The sequence below is a fragment of the Podarcis bocagei genome, assembly GCF_964188305.1.
Source record: "Podarcis bocagei genome assembly, chromosome: 4".
Lineage (NCBI taxonomy): Eukaryota > Metazoa > Chordata > Lepidosauria > Squamata > Lacertidae > Podarcis > Podarcis bocagei.
The window spans coordinates 53,933,445-53,946,532 of record NC_138128.1 but is presented as its reverse complement, the minus strand read 5'-3'; the positions used below and the strand labels follow the sequence as shown (position 1 = coordinate 53,946,532).

Genomic DNA, 13,088 nt, shown 5'->3' with positions numbered 1-13,088 from the left:
AGGAATGAGAAATTGGCTAAGTGGTCACTGCCCACCCTTACAAGGGGGCCCAACACAGCTGGAGGTTGGCAGTGTCAGCTATCTCCTCCCCTGGCCACGCTGGAAGATGGCAGCCTCCCTGGACCCACTACGGAGGCACCATGCAGCAACAGCCATCCACACTGGAATCCCCAGTTAGCGGATAATAGTGAAGAAAGTTGAGTGAGGATCATACAATATAATATGAATAAGAATACTTATTTGACATCTGGGAAGTGGAAGGGGGAGATGATGTTCATATTTTTCTTTGTATGGAGGTTATTGTGTTTCATTTATGTGTAGTACAGTATTGCAGTTTCAAATTACTGGTTTGCTTTGGGCATTATATGACATCCATCCAGTCTAGGAGAGTGTGGGTGGCGGAGGTTACATCTCCTGTCTCACAGTTGATAGATAGTAAACAACTGTATGAATGTCCTAAGTGCCACTTAAAATACCCAGGGCTGGCCTCACCATTAGACAAGGTGGAGTGTCTTCCTCAGGCAGCAGACACTGGGCAGCAGTGAGTGATACTAAGATGTTGTGGTACAGGGCTATGTGTACTACATGTGGGCTGTCTGACTGGCTTCTGTATGTGGAATTGGGAGGGGATGCCATCTTGCCTTTCACCTTGGGTCAGCCCTAAAACTTACAAACATCTGATGCATACGGTCTCCTAAGGTTTTGCAACTGTTCCCATGGTTAATGAGGCCTTTGTAAGCCTCAGGATGTCATTCACGCCCTTCTGATTGTCATGCTGATAGAAACCTAATAACCTTACCCATGCAACACTGATATGACAACAGTCACGGTATGGGGCTCCTTGTTAAACACATTATCTGCCTTGCTAGGGATACCTGTTTCGACCAACAGATAATTAAATCTTATCATTTTTATCAAGGGAGAAATGAACCTGGGGAATGAGAAATAGGTACAATGCACAAAATAACTACAAACAAGCACAACTCATCTGCCCCCAAAAGGTAAGGCTCCATCCATCTAGAGAAGGGTCACAGAAGCCTACCATTTCTAAAATGGCGACAAACTCAAGACGAATGCATATTTCTCTCGAGTGTGTGGCTGCTGTTTTAATTCCTGTCCAGCCATTGTGCCTTTGGTAGAATGCTCAAATGAGCATTTCATAGTGTATCTGAATGCCATTTCAACACATAACCCCACCCCTCAGATCACTCAACTTGTCACAGAGAGTTCAGGTAGCCAGGCGTGTACAATGAGCTCAGACACAAAATAAGTCAGTCAGTGCTTATAAAACTTTATTTGCATTTTGAGTGTGGCAGCTCTTTCATAAATGGCTGAGTTACCGCCTTAGGGTTCATTAGCCCCACAATTATCTTTCAGGCAGTTTCACCTGAAGTACTCTCTTCCTCAGCGTATTGTAGATTTTGCTTTGTAAAGAGCTGAGTTCAAAACATGTAGAATGCTTACTGACTAAACAAACAAACAAACAAACACTGTGGCTTTATTGTGTGGCGTTCATTGCAATAAAACAGGGACAGGCAGGGACAGGCAGTTGAATTAACTCCCTGTGATTTGGCTTATATTTAAAGTTTAACAAAAGTTTTGCTAAAGTAAGAGTAGGGCCCAGAACTGAAACAGGGGCATGTTGCAGACCCTGCTTTTGTTCCCTGGTCTCCCTGATTGAATGAACCGTTTCTGATGGCAAGGAGCTGTTTCAGTATGTAAGTACAGACTTTCCCCTTATGTTTGCTCTGAAGAGCTGTCATTTCTCAGGATTATCTTTAAGGTACTTAGGGCAATGGAGACTTTATGCAGCTGTACAATTTCAAATAGTACACATATCTGTAAACTCCTGGTAGATGTATGGTGGGGGAGACGCCAGGAAAAAAATTTTCAGCTGGAACTTGCCAGACAGTTCTGGGAACTCAACTGGGTGACATTGCCATTACAGTGGTACCTCGGGTTAAGTACTTAATTTGTTCCGGAGGTCCGTACTTAACCTGAAACTGTTCTTAACCTGAAGCACCACTTTAGCTAATGGGGCCTCCCGCTGCCGCGGCACCGCCGGAGCACAATTTCTGTTCTCATCCTGAAGCAAAGTTCTTAACCTGAGGTAATATTTCTGGGTTAGCGGAGTCTGTAACCTGAAGCGTAAGTAACCTGAAGCATATGTAACCTGAGGTATCACTGTATAAGAGAACGGAGGGGTTCATGGTGAGTTCTGGCACCTCTTTTTCTAGAAAAATTGCACAGGGGAGCAGGGAAAACATGACCCACTACAGCTCCATGATATCCTTTCTAGTATTTATAGTTATGCCTTTCCCTGTCAAACATCATGAAGCATTCCTTCATCAGAGATACACAATACAGAGATACACAATGGAGAAGCAGAAAAACAGGTGTCTATTGCATACACATAGTCTAAACCAAGCCTCAGATACCACAAATGCATTAGCTAAAAATGTGGGGTCTTTTGGAGCTGTTCTAATATTAATGGGCATGCAATCCGTATGAGGAGACAGCCTGAAATGATTTACTTGTTGAAATGAAAAACTTGCATTTTACAAGTTTATAAATGAAATACTTGGAGAAGGGCCCCTCTAGTGGTGAAAGTGATACATTTAACTGACAAGGAAGAATATTTTTGTAAAAACCTACAATAGCAAAACAACAAAAATCCCAGCGGTGTAGCTATCCACTTGGGTGTCCAGTGTGGCGCACCTGCTGTGCAAAAGGGTGGAGGTGGGGTGAGATGCCCTTGGTGCGGGGCAAGGCAGGGCGCGCTGGAATCTCAGTGCCCCAGCTGCATTCTGCTCTGGCGCCCTGCAGGCCCATGTTGCTTTTTCGAGCAGCGCGGAGACTGCAGGGAGTCCGCCCGCCCCCGCCCTCTGAGCTGTAGAGTGGCTGAGGGGGAGGCAGCAGGCAGACACAAGCCCCACACTGCTCAAAAAAGCAGTGCGCCCCACCCCACCCCAGCTACACCCCATGCTTTTTTCTGGGGAGACACGGGGATGCATACCCCATAACATTTTGTGAATCTAAGTTTGGCCTCATTGAGGGGCAGTATTTGAATATGAGTAGGAAAATTAGAGTACCCTTAAACATTTTTTTTAAAAGAAAAAAAGCACTGGCTGCTACGCCTCTGAAAAAACCTAAACCAAAAACCCTTTAAAACCCCTGCATGATTAGTAAGAATATTATGGTGGCATAAGGTTTTGTGGTTGTTAAGGCTGGACCTTTCTCGAGCAATGGGCCGTCTAAGGCCCTCTTGTTCTGAAAGTTATAACTCTAGTGATGATGATAACAAAACATTTAAGGGAACCCATTTTTAAAAGAACTGACCAATGACACCTATAAAGGAAAAATAGTTTATTCTGCATTCTCAGTTACAGCTGGCAAAATGTGTGTTTCATGCAAAGTGCTCATGTGTGTTTCAGCAAAGTGCAAGTTTTTGCTAAATTTCAGTGTAGTCAAAATACAAAATTTCAGCCTGATCAAAATACAAAATACAAGATCTAGAAATAAAAACAACAACTATTGAGTTAATATTTTTCAGGATAAATAAATGGTCCCCTCTTTAAAAAAAATATCGAAAGTATACTTCAATAATATGGAAAACTTGTCTTCTCCCTTTCATCAACTCATCTTAGACCTTCAGGTTGCACTGGTAGTGCTATTAGAGAGAATGATAAACACTGTACCCAAAATGCAAAATCATGCTTTTAGTCCTTGGGCTACAATCACAAAAGGCAATTCAACTTCAATCTTCACACAGATTAGTGGTTTAATGTTCTATTAAACCTAAAGAAGCTACACCATATGGAATTAGCTTCATGTGTTTAAATATAATTGCCTGTAGGCAGATGATGTTAATCTCATAAGCAGAGCACATTCTTTTTAAAGACTCTATGCATTTATGCAAAGACATTTCATTCATTGTGATTCATGTGCAGTACCAAAAAAAAATTGCCCACATCAGAGGTTAGGAAGCCTGTAGAGTCAAGATTTGCTGGGGTGCATTAAGATAATCCTAAATAATACAATTAATGCCTTAATACAGTATCACAAATCTGGTACCCCAAAGGTATTCCAAAATGTACACAGAGTCCTCAGCAGACTGCATTCATTTGAAGAGCTTTATATGCACAGAGCTGCCCTATCCACTGAAATGTATACAGCAGCTGCCTTGTACAGTGGTACCTCAGGTTAAGAACTTAATTCGTTCTGGAGGTCTGTTCTTAACCTGAAACTGTTCTTAACCTGAAGCACCACTTTAGCTAATGGGGCCTCCTGCTGCCGCCGCACCGCCAGAGCACGATTTCTGTTCTCATTCTGAAGCAAAGTTCTTAACCTGAGGTACTATTTCTGGGTTAGCGGAGTATGTAACCTGAAGCGTATGTAACCCGAGGTACCACTGTATAAGCCCTCTTTATGTCTATACACAGTACTGGTAAAACAATGGTTAGATTCAAACGCACAAAGATGAGCCACAGTGAGTCTTGCCTTAAGTTCACAGACCCTACTCTCTCCTCCTACAACAAGGCCATAAAGACCATTATGTTACTTCTTCCATTTTAGATAAACCATAACTTCCTCACTGGGAGGAATTACCTAGGTGAGCTCTAAGAGGCAACGGGGTGGCAAGAGGTCTACATGACTATCAGACTTTGAAAAGCTGGAATCACTGGATGAAGTTCATCAGTTTTGTTGAGTTAATTAAACTAAATAGTTTTAATAGGATTTTGAAGGAATGTGCAATTAATTGTTACTGTTTTGAATTTGAATTTCTTATCTTCCTTAGTGGGTTGTGCAAACCACTATTCTGAATAATGCTTTTTATAGTGTAGGGGGGCACTGGGGGTGAGTGTATGGAACCAAGCAGGCAGCTTGTCAAAAGTTTGTTGCTGAGTTATGTATGTTGATATCCTGCAGAGCTGCTGCCAGTCAGTGTAGACAATATTGAGTGAGGTGGATCAATGGTCCGACTCAATATAAGGCAGTTGCTATGTTCCTGTCTGTGAGAAGAGAAATCTAATTGCTTATTAGCATCAAATAAACTTAAGTACTCCTAAATTCCAAAGAAAACTTAACATTCTGGAACACAATTATATTCACACTTGCCACAACAATGGGCAACTGTTTTAATTAATAATTAAGACTGCAACCCAAACACAGATATCTAGGAATAAGTCCTACTGAGCATAAGTCCTTCTGAGTAAAAGTGCAGAGGCTAGTGCTACAAACACATTTGTACCCTGCCTAATGAGCAATGCTCCAAAAACAAACAGACCCAGTGTCATATACCTGTCACTGTTATCTATGCATAAGGCTGCAGAGAGCAATCCCATGAAACAAAGGTTGTGCCAGTACCCGCCATTCCCAAGCAGTCTGCCATTTTTAGTCTTGCCTTTAGTTATTAGGTTTGTCTCTGATCTCTCTCTCTCTCTCATGTGAGCACAAGGTTCCACACTTCCATCAAATCTCACTGATCTGTATTAATATATTTTAAAGGATACACTCAACAGGTCCAGACCAGCTTCCACAAGACTCCACCCACATAAATAACTACACTGTTAATCATAATTATGACATTCAAAGCACACAGGTGCGCAGGTTGTTTTCCTTATTAATTATAATGCACTCACTCCTCAAAATATGAATTGAATTTGTTCATCACAGCCAAATGTTTTCCACAGATTTCTCCAACAATCATTTCCCTGCAGGATGAGGACCTAGTTTCAGACGAGCTGACTTACTCTGCAGAACAGGGATGAGGAACCTATAGCCCTACAACTGCTGTTGGACTCCAGCTATCATCATGCCTGACCATTGGCCATGATAGCTAGGGCTGAGTGGAGTTGTAGTCCAACAACATCTGGAAAACCACACTTCCCAACCTCTGCTCCAAAACAGCCTCCCCCAACCTCCTGCTGTCCAGATGTTTTGTCCAGCTTTTCTCAATCTGCTACAGTTCCTATTGTCTCTTATCAGTCAGTGGCCATGTTAGCTGGGGTTGATGGAAATTGTAGTCCAAAACAGCTGGAAGTCACAAAGCTAGTTTTCAATCAGTTGGGGGGGGGGGAGGCCCTGAGTGTAATCAACAAGATCTATCCCACCCACCTCCTCCCACTTTTACCCTAATCTCTCTCCCTCTCCTCCGTCTTACCCCTTCTTTAAATATTTGTGAAGGGGAGAATTGTCTTAAAAAGTAACGTTTCCATTTCTCCCATTTGCCCTGGCTGCAAATGAAGGTTTCAAGACCCTGCACACCACTCATCCCACTGTAGAGCAAATATTACAACTCTATAAGCATCTCAGTAAGAGAAAGCTCCTTGAACTCCATGAGGCTTATTTCTCCAAGTAGACATGTACGTGGACTGCACTGTAACTCAGGAAGCAGCACTACAAGGCACAGAAGGCAACTATACAAAAACAGAGGGAGTACTTGCCCATGGAGAGGGAGAGGCATATTTGACAACCAGCTGCCTGCCTGTAATCAAGTTCTGATTTGTATCTTCAAAGTCGTTGATCACGTGTTGTGTACAGACAGAGCAACAACATGGGCACGGGGGGAACTATAGCTAAGCAGCAGGATCTCCTTGCCCACAGTGCACCAAATCATCTGAATAGTAGATGCTGGGAATCGTGGGGGTGGGCGGGTAGAGCACTGTTGCACTTAGAGCCATCTTGCAGACTTCCTATGAGCACCTGGGTCACCAGGGTTGAAACTGGGCTTTATTTCACCCGGGTCAAAGACCCAGTTTGGCAGCCCTCCCCCAAATGCATTTGTGTACACACACACAGAGGTGGGGTTGGGAGCCTCAATGGCACCCCTCTAGAGGCATCACCTGGGGCAAAAAACTTGACTAGCCCCCCCCCCCCGCCACTATGATTCTGTGAGTAGCCACTCTGAGCACAGGATGCTGGACTCAATGGGCCATTGGCCCATCCAGCAGGATCACCTTATGCTCTTATCTAAAAGAGGAGAGAAACTTACTATAAAAACTCAATATGCATTGGTTTTATTCTATTGCCCTTAAGATGTCAGTTGCCAAAGCCTCTGGACCCATTGTTAGGGGACATTCGGCACAGAAACATGTGTGTATACCTTTAAGAAGTTTCTGGGATTAATTGGCTGCAGCTGGCCATGACTATAAAAGGAAAAAAGCTGAGTTTTGTAGCCTGCCTGCAGGAATAACACCCACCAGAGGTTGTGTTTATTATTTAGTAATAAAGTCTTCGTTTCAGTTTTGGGTTTTTACACCTATGTCTCCTGGAGTCACTCTGTCCTCTGCCACCAGCTGGAAATCCCCCTCCAATACCCATTGCCCTACAGATGAGACTTTCATACTGCATGGGCACTTACACAAGAGTTGGGGAGAGATTTGGATCAATTCCTCTTTCAATGGGGACATATCCTAATTTGCACCTCCTGAAAAAAGGGAAAACTTGAACACAGTTATCCTGCATTGCAGGGAGTGGACTAGATGACCCTTGGGAATCCCTTCCAGCCCTACAATTCTATGAGCTTCCAAAAATTCATGATTCGCATTTCTCTGAATTTTGTAGTGTAACCCACCAGGGAAATATGTGTACCAAAAGGGGAAAGTGTCCATAAAAATAAATGAAAACAACATACAAATATGCAGGAATAGAGATGAGCTACACAAACTGCAGAATATGGAGTGGAGCTGAATGTTCAGTGAGAACATTTTTGCTACCCCCCCCAAAAAACCCACAAATATTTAGGTAAGATGAGAACCCCTCTCCCTCTCCTCCCCCCTCCAAAAGCCTACTGTTTACATGGTGGTTCTCTGCTGTTGGCTTCTCCAATTGCCTGTAGATGTGGTTGTACAATATCAGTGAAGGCCAATCAGGTTGTGAAGAGCTTATTCTGGAGATCCATCACTACCTGAATGCCCTACATTTGGGTAGTCATAGTGGAGGAGAACTAAGTTGGGAGAGGAGTGGTATCTGAATATTCTTGATTGACTGAAGCACCCCCACCCCCACCCTAAGCAACAAAAAGGAATTAATGTTTTGGGGAGTGTTCCCCAACATTTTTGTACCCCTTTGTGCCCATAAAATCTTTGAAATGGGGGGGGGGGGCATTTTTAGGCAGCTGTACCAAAATTAGAGACACTGGTTCAGAAACATAAGTTTGCTCAAAAGCTTTTCAACCAGATCTATGCCAATGACAGTGTACAAAAAACAGACTGTAAACAGTTTATGGACTTTTGAACTTTCTACCTATTAGGTCTTCTCAGAGTTGAGCAATCTTCCCGGTCAGAATTTTGCAAGCTCTTACAATTTGCTAATGCAGAAAATTCTCTCTAGATACATGTCTGTACTGCCACCTGGTGGGTCTTATGCCACACTGCAGATTATAGTATCTTCAGTAAAGTGCTAACATTAAAAAATATTGGCAAATTGTATCTGAAAAGTGGAGAATTATGGGAGGTCCAATTTAGGGACACACATACACACAGGTGTTTCAGCCAACATATGATGTGTCTTCAGAACTATACATAGATTCAATTATAACATTAGGTCTTGCTTGTTTTTGTTTTTGAAATGGCATTCAATTATGTTATTGGTTTTATAATGTCAAAGCTTCTGAGTCATCTCGAGTTATTGTTTGACACTTGATGCATCACTTAAAAACAGGACAAAAGAGGAAACAGATTTGTATAAAATGTGCATATGCTAATAGATGTGTATAGATGCACATTTACTATAATTTAAGTATTTACCTATTTATTACTTATAAGATTATTTCTAAACTGCCAACTCTTAAAAAAAATTATGTCAGTGTACAATAAAAGCAATAGGAATAGAAATAAATCTCACCATCATGGGGGAAACTGTAACTTTGGTGACTTGTGTGCCTGCCTACTCAGTTTGCTGTCCAGGTGCTCACTGATTAAGGGGAAACTTCAGAGTCTCTCCCACTCTCCCTTTTTAGGGTTCTTCATCATTAAGTTGGACAGGGACTGGACAAATAGAAGACTCTGTAAAATAGGACATATGGCCACCCCTATCCCGTGAGTTTTGAAAAGGTCTTCACTGTGTGAGGAAACCTTGCCTAATACCAGGAAGCATCAGGAGTCTGAGCTTCAGTAGTTGTGTTTATCCATGAGCATCATAAGCAGCTCAGCACAGCAGCGAGGACTTGTTACACAGGCAAGATTCAGGTTCTAACAAGTTCTTTGGAGGGAACCACATGTAGGGAAGGGAGTTTGTATTGAACAGTCTGTAAAATGAGACCGGTCTCACTCACTATGCTGCCCGCCACGACCTTTCACAGATGATAGATACTTCCAGCCATGGTGCTTAGTTCCCTCTAGTTACCTATTGATTTTTAACCATGCATGATCTTCCGGAGAACATGAGGGAAGTGGGACAACTGAAGAGCAGGTGGGTACTTTATGCTCTGGAGAAATCTTAGCAGTCTAACTGGCGGGGGGGATTACAACCTTAGCTCTGATCTCCACTAATGCTCAACAGATTTTGCCCCCCTTTCCATGCCTAGAGCCATCACCACCTGATTCCACTGCTGTGCTTCTTCTGCTTCTTGGTACTGTACTAGGAGAAGTTTCCAATGCCTGTGGATAGGAGCCACAAAGCACCCTATGCTGTTGTGATCAATTGCTGTAAGGAACATGGCAGCAGGGTTGGATGGTACAGCTGGTTTGACAAGGCCAATACAGCTGAAACTGAGATTTGCACATGCAAATATCCACATAATGCACACAGTGAATTACATTTTGCATCTGACTTTATATTCTACTTTTCTCCACTAGGTGGACTTATGTCAGCTCACAGTATCTTTTAAAAACACATTAACAGTGTGCAAAGAAATATAAGTACTGTATTTTTCTGTGTGTAACATGCCCCCGTGTATAAGACAACCCCAATTTGGGACCCCAAATTTAGGAAATGGGGGAGGGGGGATGCAGCCAACCACCAACAGGCCTTGACGCAGCCACCAATCACCCACCCAACAATAAAGAAATAACAATAAGGTGGGGAATTCTAATAATAAGTAAGAACTAAGGTAAAGAGGTCCCATTCTAAGTTTCTATGTCTCTCAAGCCCTTTGCAGCTAGGTGTTACTTGGCAAAGAGTTCTAATTTAGGGGATAGAAGATTAAATAAAATAATCCTTCTCATATGCTATTGGGGGGGGGAGTAATTAATTTCCCTAAGGATAAAATGAATAAATCCTAAAAAGCTTCTACTTTGTTATCCAAGGGTAAATTGCTGCAGAATAGTAAACAGTCCTATGTATTGAATGCATGTTGTAATGTATCAGAAAGGATTATCCACACGCCACACCCCTTGCCAGTGAAGCATTCAGAAATGACACTCTTCACTCAACAAGTTTGTATGTCTGCCAGAGATAAGAAAATTGGCAGCCTCCTGTAGGCATGAGTCAGTACTATTATGTTTCCAATTAAATAGTGTCATTTAGACTTTGATTGCTAAATATCACATTTAGTCTAGTGCGTAACTTGCAGGAGGTTGGTTTTCAGTTCTGTTTTCCTGTCCCTGAGCGGTGGATTTATGTAGAAAGTCCTTTGACAAATTACATTTTTAGCCTGTTCTGGTTGCACTTCCATTCTGTCAAAGCTTTATCATTCACAAGCCCTGGGATAGTTTAGTGTGCAAAATCTCACTTGTAAGTGTAATGCATAAAGTTGTGTATGAGTCCTGCTCACATATATTTAACTTCAGATCACACTGTCTCCTGGGGTTTATAGTCCCTAAGCTGCAAAAACCCTTTCTTGTTCTCTTACATGCATATTTTCCCCAAGACAATGCAGATTTGATGACATTACAGCAGATGACTTGGCATTAAAATGGTGATAATATCAGGAGAATTGCATTTGAGACATGTAAAATGTGGTGATATGTAATAGCAGTGAATGTAAATGCAGCATTTACATTAATTCTGGCCCTCTCATCCTTTTCTGTGTTGTTGGACATCAAGGTGTTGTTGGACAGTTACTGGAAGAAGTGGATGGTGGAGGGGGCATTCACCTGACTTCCAGTCACCTGCTTTGCTGCTGCATACCCTGGCAGAGAAGAAGAGGGGCAAGGCAGTGGTGAGGTCAGCATGGCGGAAATGCATTGGCAGGGCCGATTTGGTCTCCTGCTGGTGCATTTGCACCATGCTGGCTGTGCTAGTGCTCCCCCCCCCCCACTTTCCATCCTTGTATTGGAGGTTTGTTGGTGGCTGCCACCCTACTCTGCCACTCACTTTTGACAATTGTATCAGCTAATGGGTTAGGTTCCCTCTAATAATAATAATAATAATAATAATAATAATAATAATAATAATAATAATAATATCTTTATTGTCATTGCCCCCTCTCGGGGACAACGAAATTACTTGGCTGCTCCATCCACCCAGGTAGGGCACTCCACACAAAATCAAATCAACTATAAAAACACTAATTAAAACAATACAGTATAAAACAGCAAGGAAGATTAGATGACTTTCAAAGTCCAGGCTTCCCATTCAGGGCTGAGATCGCTCTGGGGAAGAAGCTGTTCTTAAGACGGCTTGTTCTTGTCTTCATCGTCCTGTATCTCCGTCCCGACGGCAGGAGCTCGAAGAGACAGTGACCAGGATGCGATGGATCTTTTACTATGTCCAGTGCCTTCCTATGGCACCTTGTGGCATAAATCTGCTCTAAGGTGGAGAGTGGGCAGCCAACAATGCTCTCTGCTGCCTTAACAACTCTGCACAACCCCAACCTGTCCCGGGTAGTACAGCTTCCGTACCACACACATAAGCCATAAGTGAGCACGCTCTCAATGGCACAGTGATAGAAGGCAAGCAGCATGTAAGTTGTGTATTCAGAACTTCAGGCCTAGAGGCCAAATGCAGCTATCCCTCTCTATCTGGCCCCCAAGGCTCTCTTCAGAACATACCCACTCCAACATCTCCAACCTCCTCAAGAGTTTTGCTGGGCTGGGCTATGGCCTTGAACTCTGATAATACTTGCCTGGATGGAGGGCAGAGAGGTATATGAGTGTGCAGAAACTATCCTACTATAAGAAGGCGAATGTTCCACCCAGTTTTGTCTCTGGCCCCACCCACTCCTGGCACACAGTCCCCTGAATGTTCCCCAGAATAGAATGCAGCCCTGAGGCTGAAGAAGGCTGCCTACTTCACATGGTAAGCTTATGGACACAGGGTTCAGCGATTTATGTTGTGGATATAACCTCCCTTTTATAAGAGGATTCTAGCCATGGCCCAGAAGGAAGGGTGGAAGCATTAGAGCAGTGTTTCCCAAACTTGGGTCTCCTGCTCTTTTTGGACTACAACTCCCATCAACCCTAGCTAGCAGGACTAGTGGTCAGGGATCATGGGAATTGTAGTCCAAAACCAGTTTGGGAAACACTGTATTAGAGTTAGACTTCCCTCAAAGGTAAAGGTGAAAGGACCCCTGACCATTAGGTCCAGTTGTGGCCGACTCTGGGGTTACAACACTCATCTTGCTTTATTGGCCAAGGGAGCCGGCGTACAGCTTCTGGGTCATGTGGCCAGCATGACTAAGCCGCTTCTGGCGAATCAGAGCAGCACACGGAAACACCGTTTACCTTCACGCCGGAGCGGTACCTATTTATCTACTTGCACTTTGACGTGCTTTCAAACTGCTAGGTTGACAGGAGCAGGGACCGAGCAACAGGAGCTCACCCCGTTGCGGGGATTCGAACCACGGACCTTCTGATCGGCAAGTCCTAGGCTCTATGGTTTAATCCACAGCACCACCTGCATTCCTTATATAGTAGCAAACATTCTGAAGCAGAGTGTTGCACATCTCCAAGGAAATGCAAGTGGTTTCCTTTTTTTAATTTTATTTTTTTTAAAAAAATGATATTTATTACTTTTCGAACAGTTTCAACACAACACTACAAACAAACAAAAAAGAAAAAAACAATACAAATACAATACAAAAACACTGCATACAAAACAAAACAAAAACAAACAAAAACAATTTAAAAACACCTCAAACATTTTCAATATCTTATCTTTCATTCGCTTATTTCCAACGACCTCCTCTCACCTCCCTTTTTGTA

At 42.9% G+C, this 13,088-nt stretch overlaps 2 protein-coding genes across 3 annotated transcripts in view; one reads left to right on the top strand and one right to left on the bottom strand.

Moving 5' to 3' along the window:
* Nucleotides 1-9,294, bottom strand: part of LOC308586397 (pancreatic lipase-related protein 2-like) — a 30,861-nt gene extending 21,567 nt beyond the window's left edge. Inside the window, exon 1 of one of the 2 annotated variants that reach the window (XM_081193017.1) lies at nucleotides 8,848-9,294. The gene's annotated coding sequence lies outside the window, so the exon portion shown is untranslated. Of the gene's footprint in view, nucleotides 1-2,696; nucleotides 2,834-8,847 lie in introns of those variants that run through there. The other variant, XM_081193018.1, reaches the window with a different exon arrangement.
* Nucleotides 1-13,088, top strand: part of LOC308586439 (uncharacterized protein) — a 123,404-nt gene that overhangs the window by 38,787 nt on the left and 71,529 nt on the right. The window contains exon 3 of the mRNA XM_081193114.1: nucleotides 920-1,001. The gene's annotated coding sequence lies outside the window, so the exon portion shown is untranslated. The remainder of the gene's footprint in view (nucleotides 1-919; nucleotides 1,002-13,088) is intronic.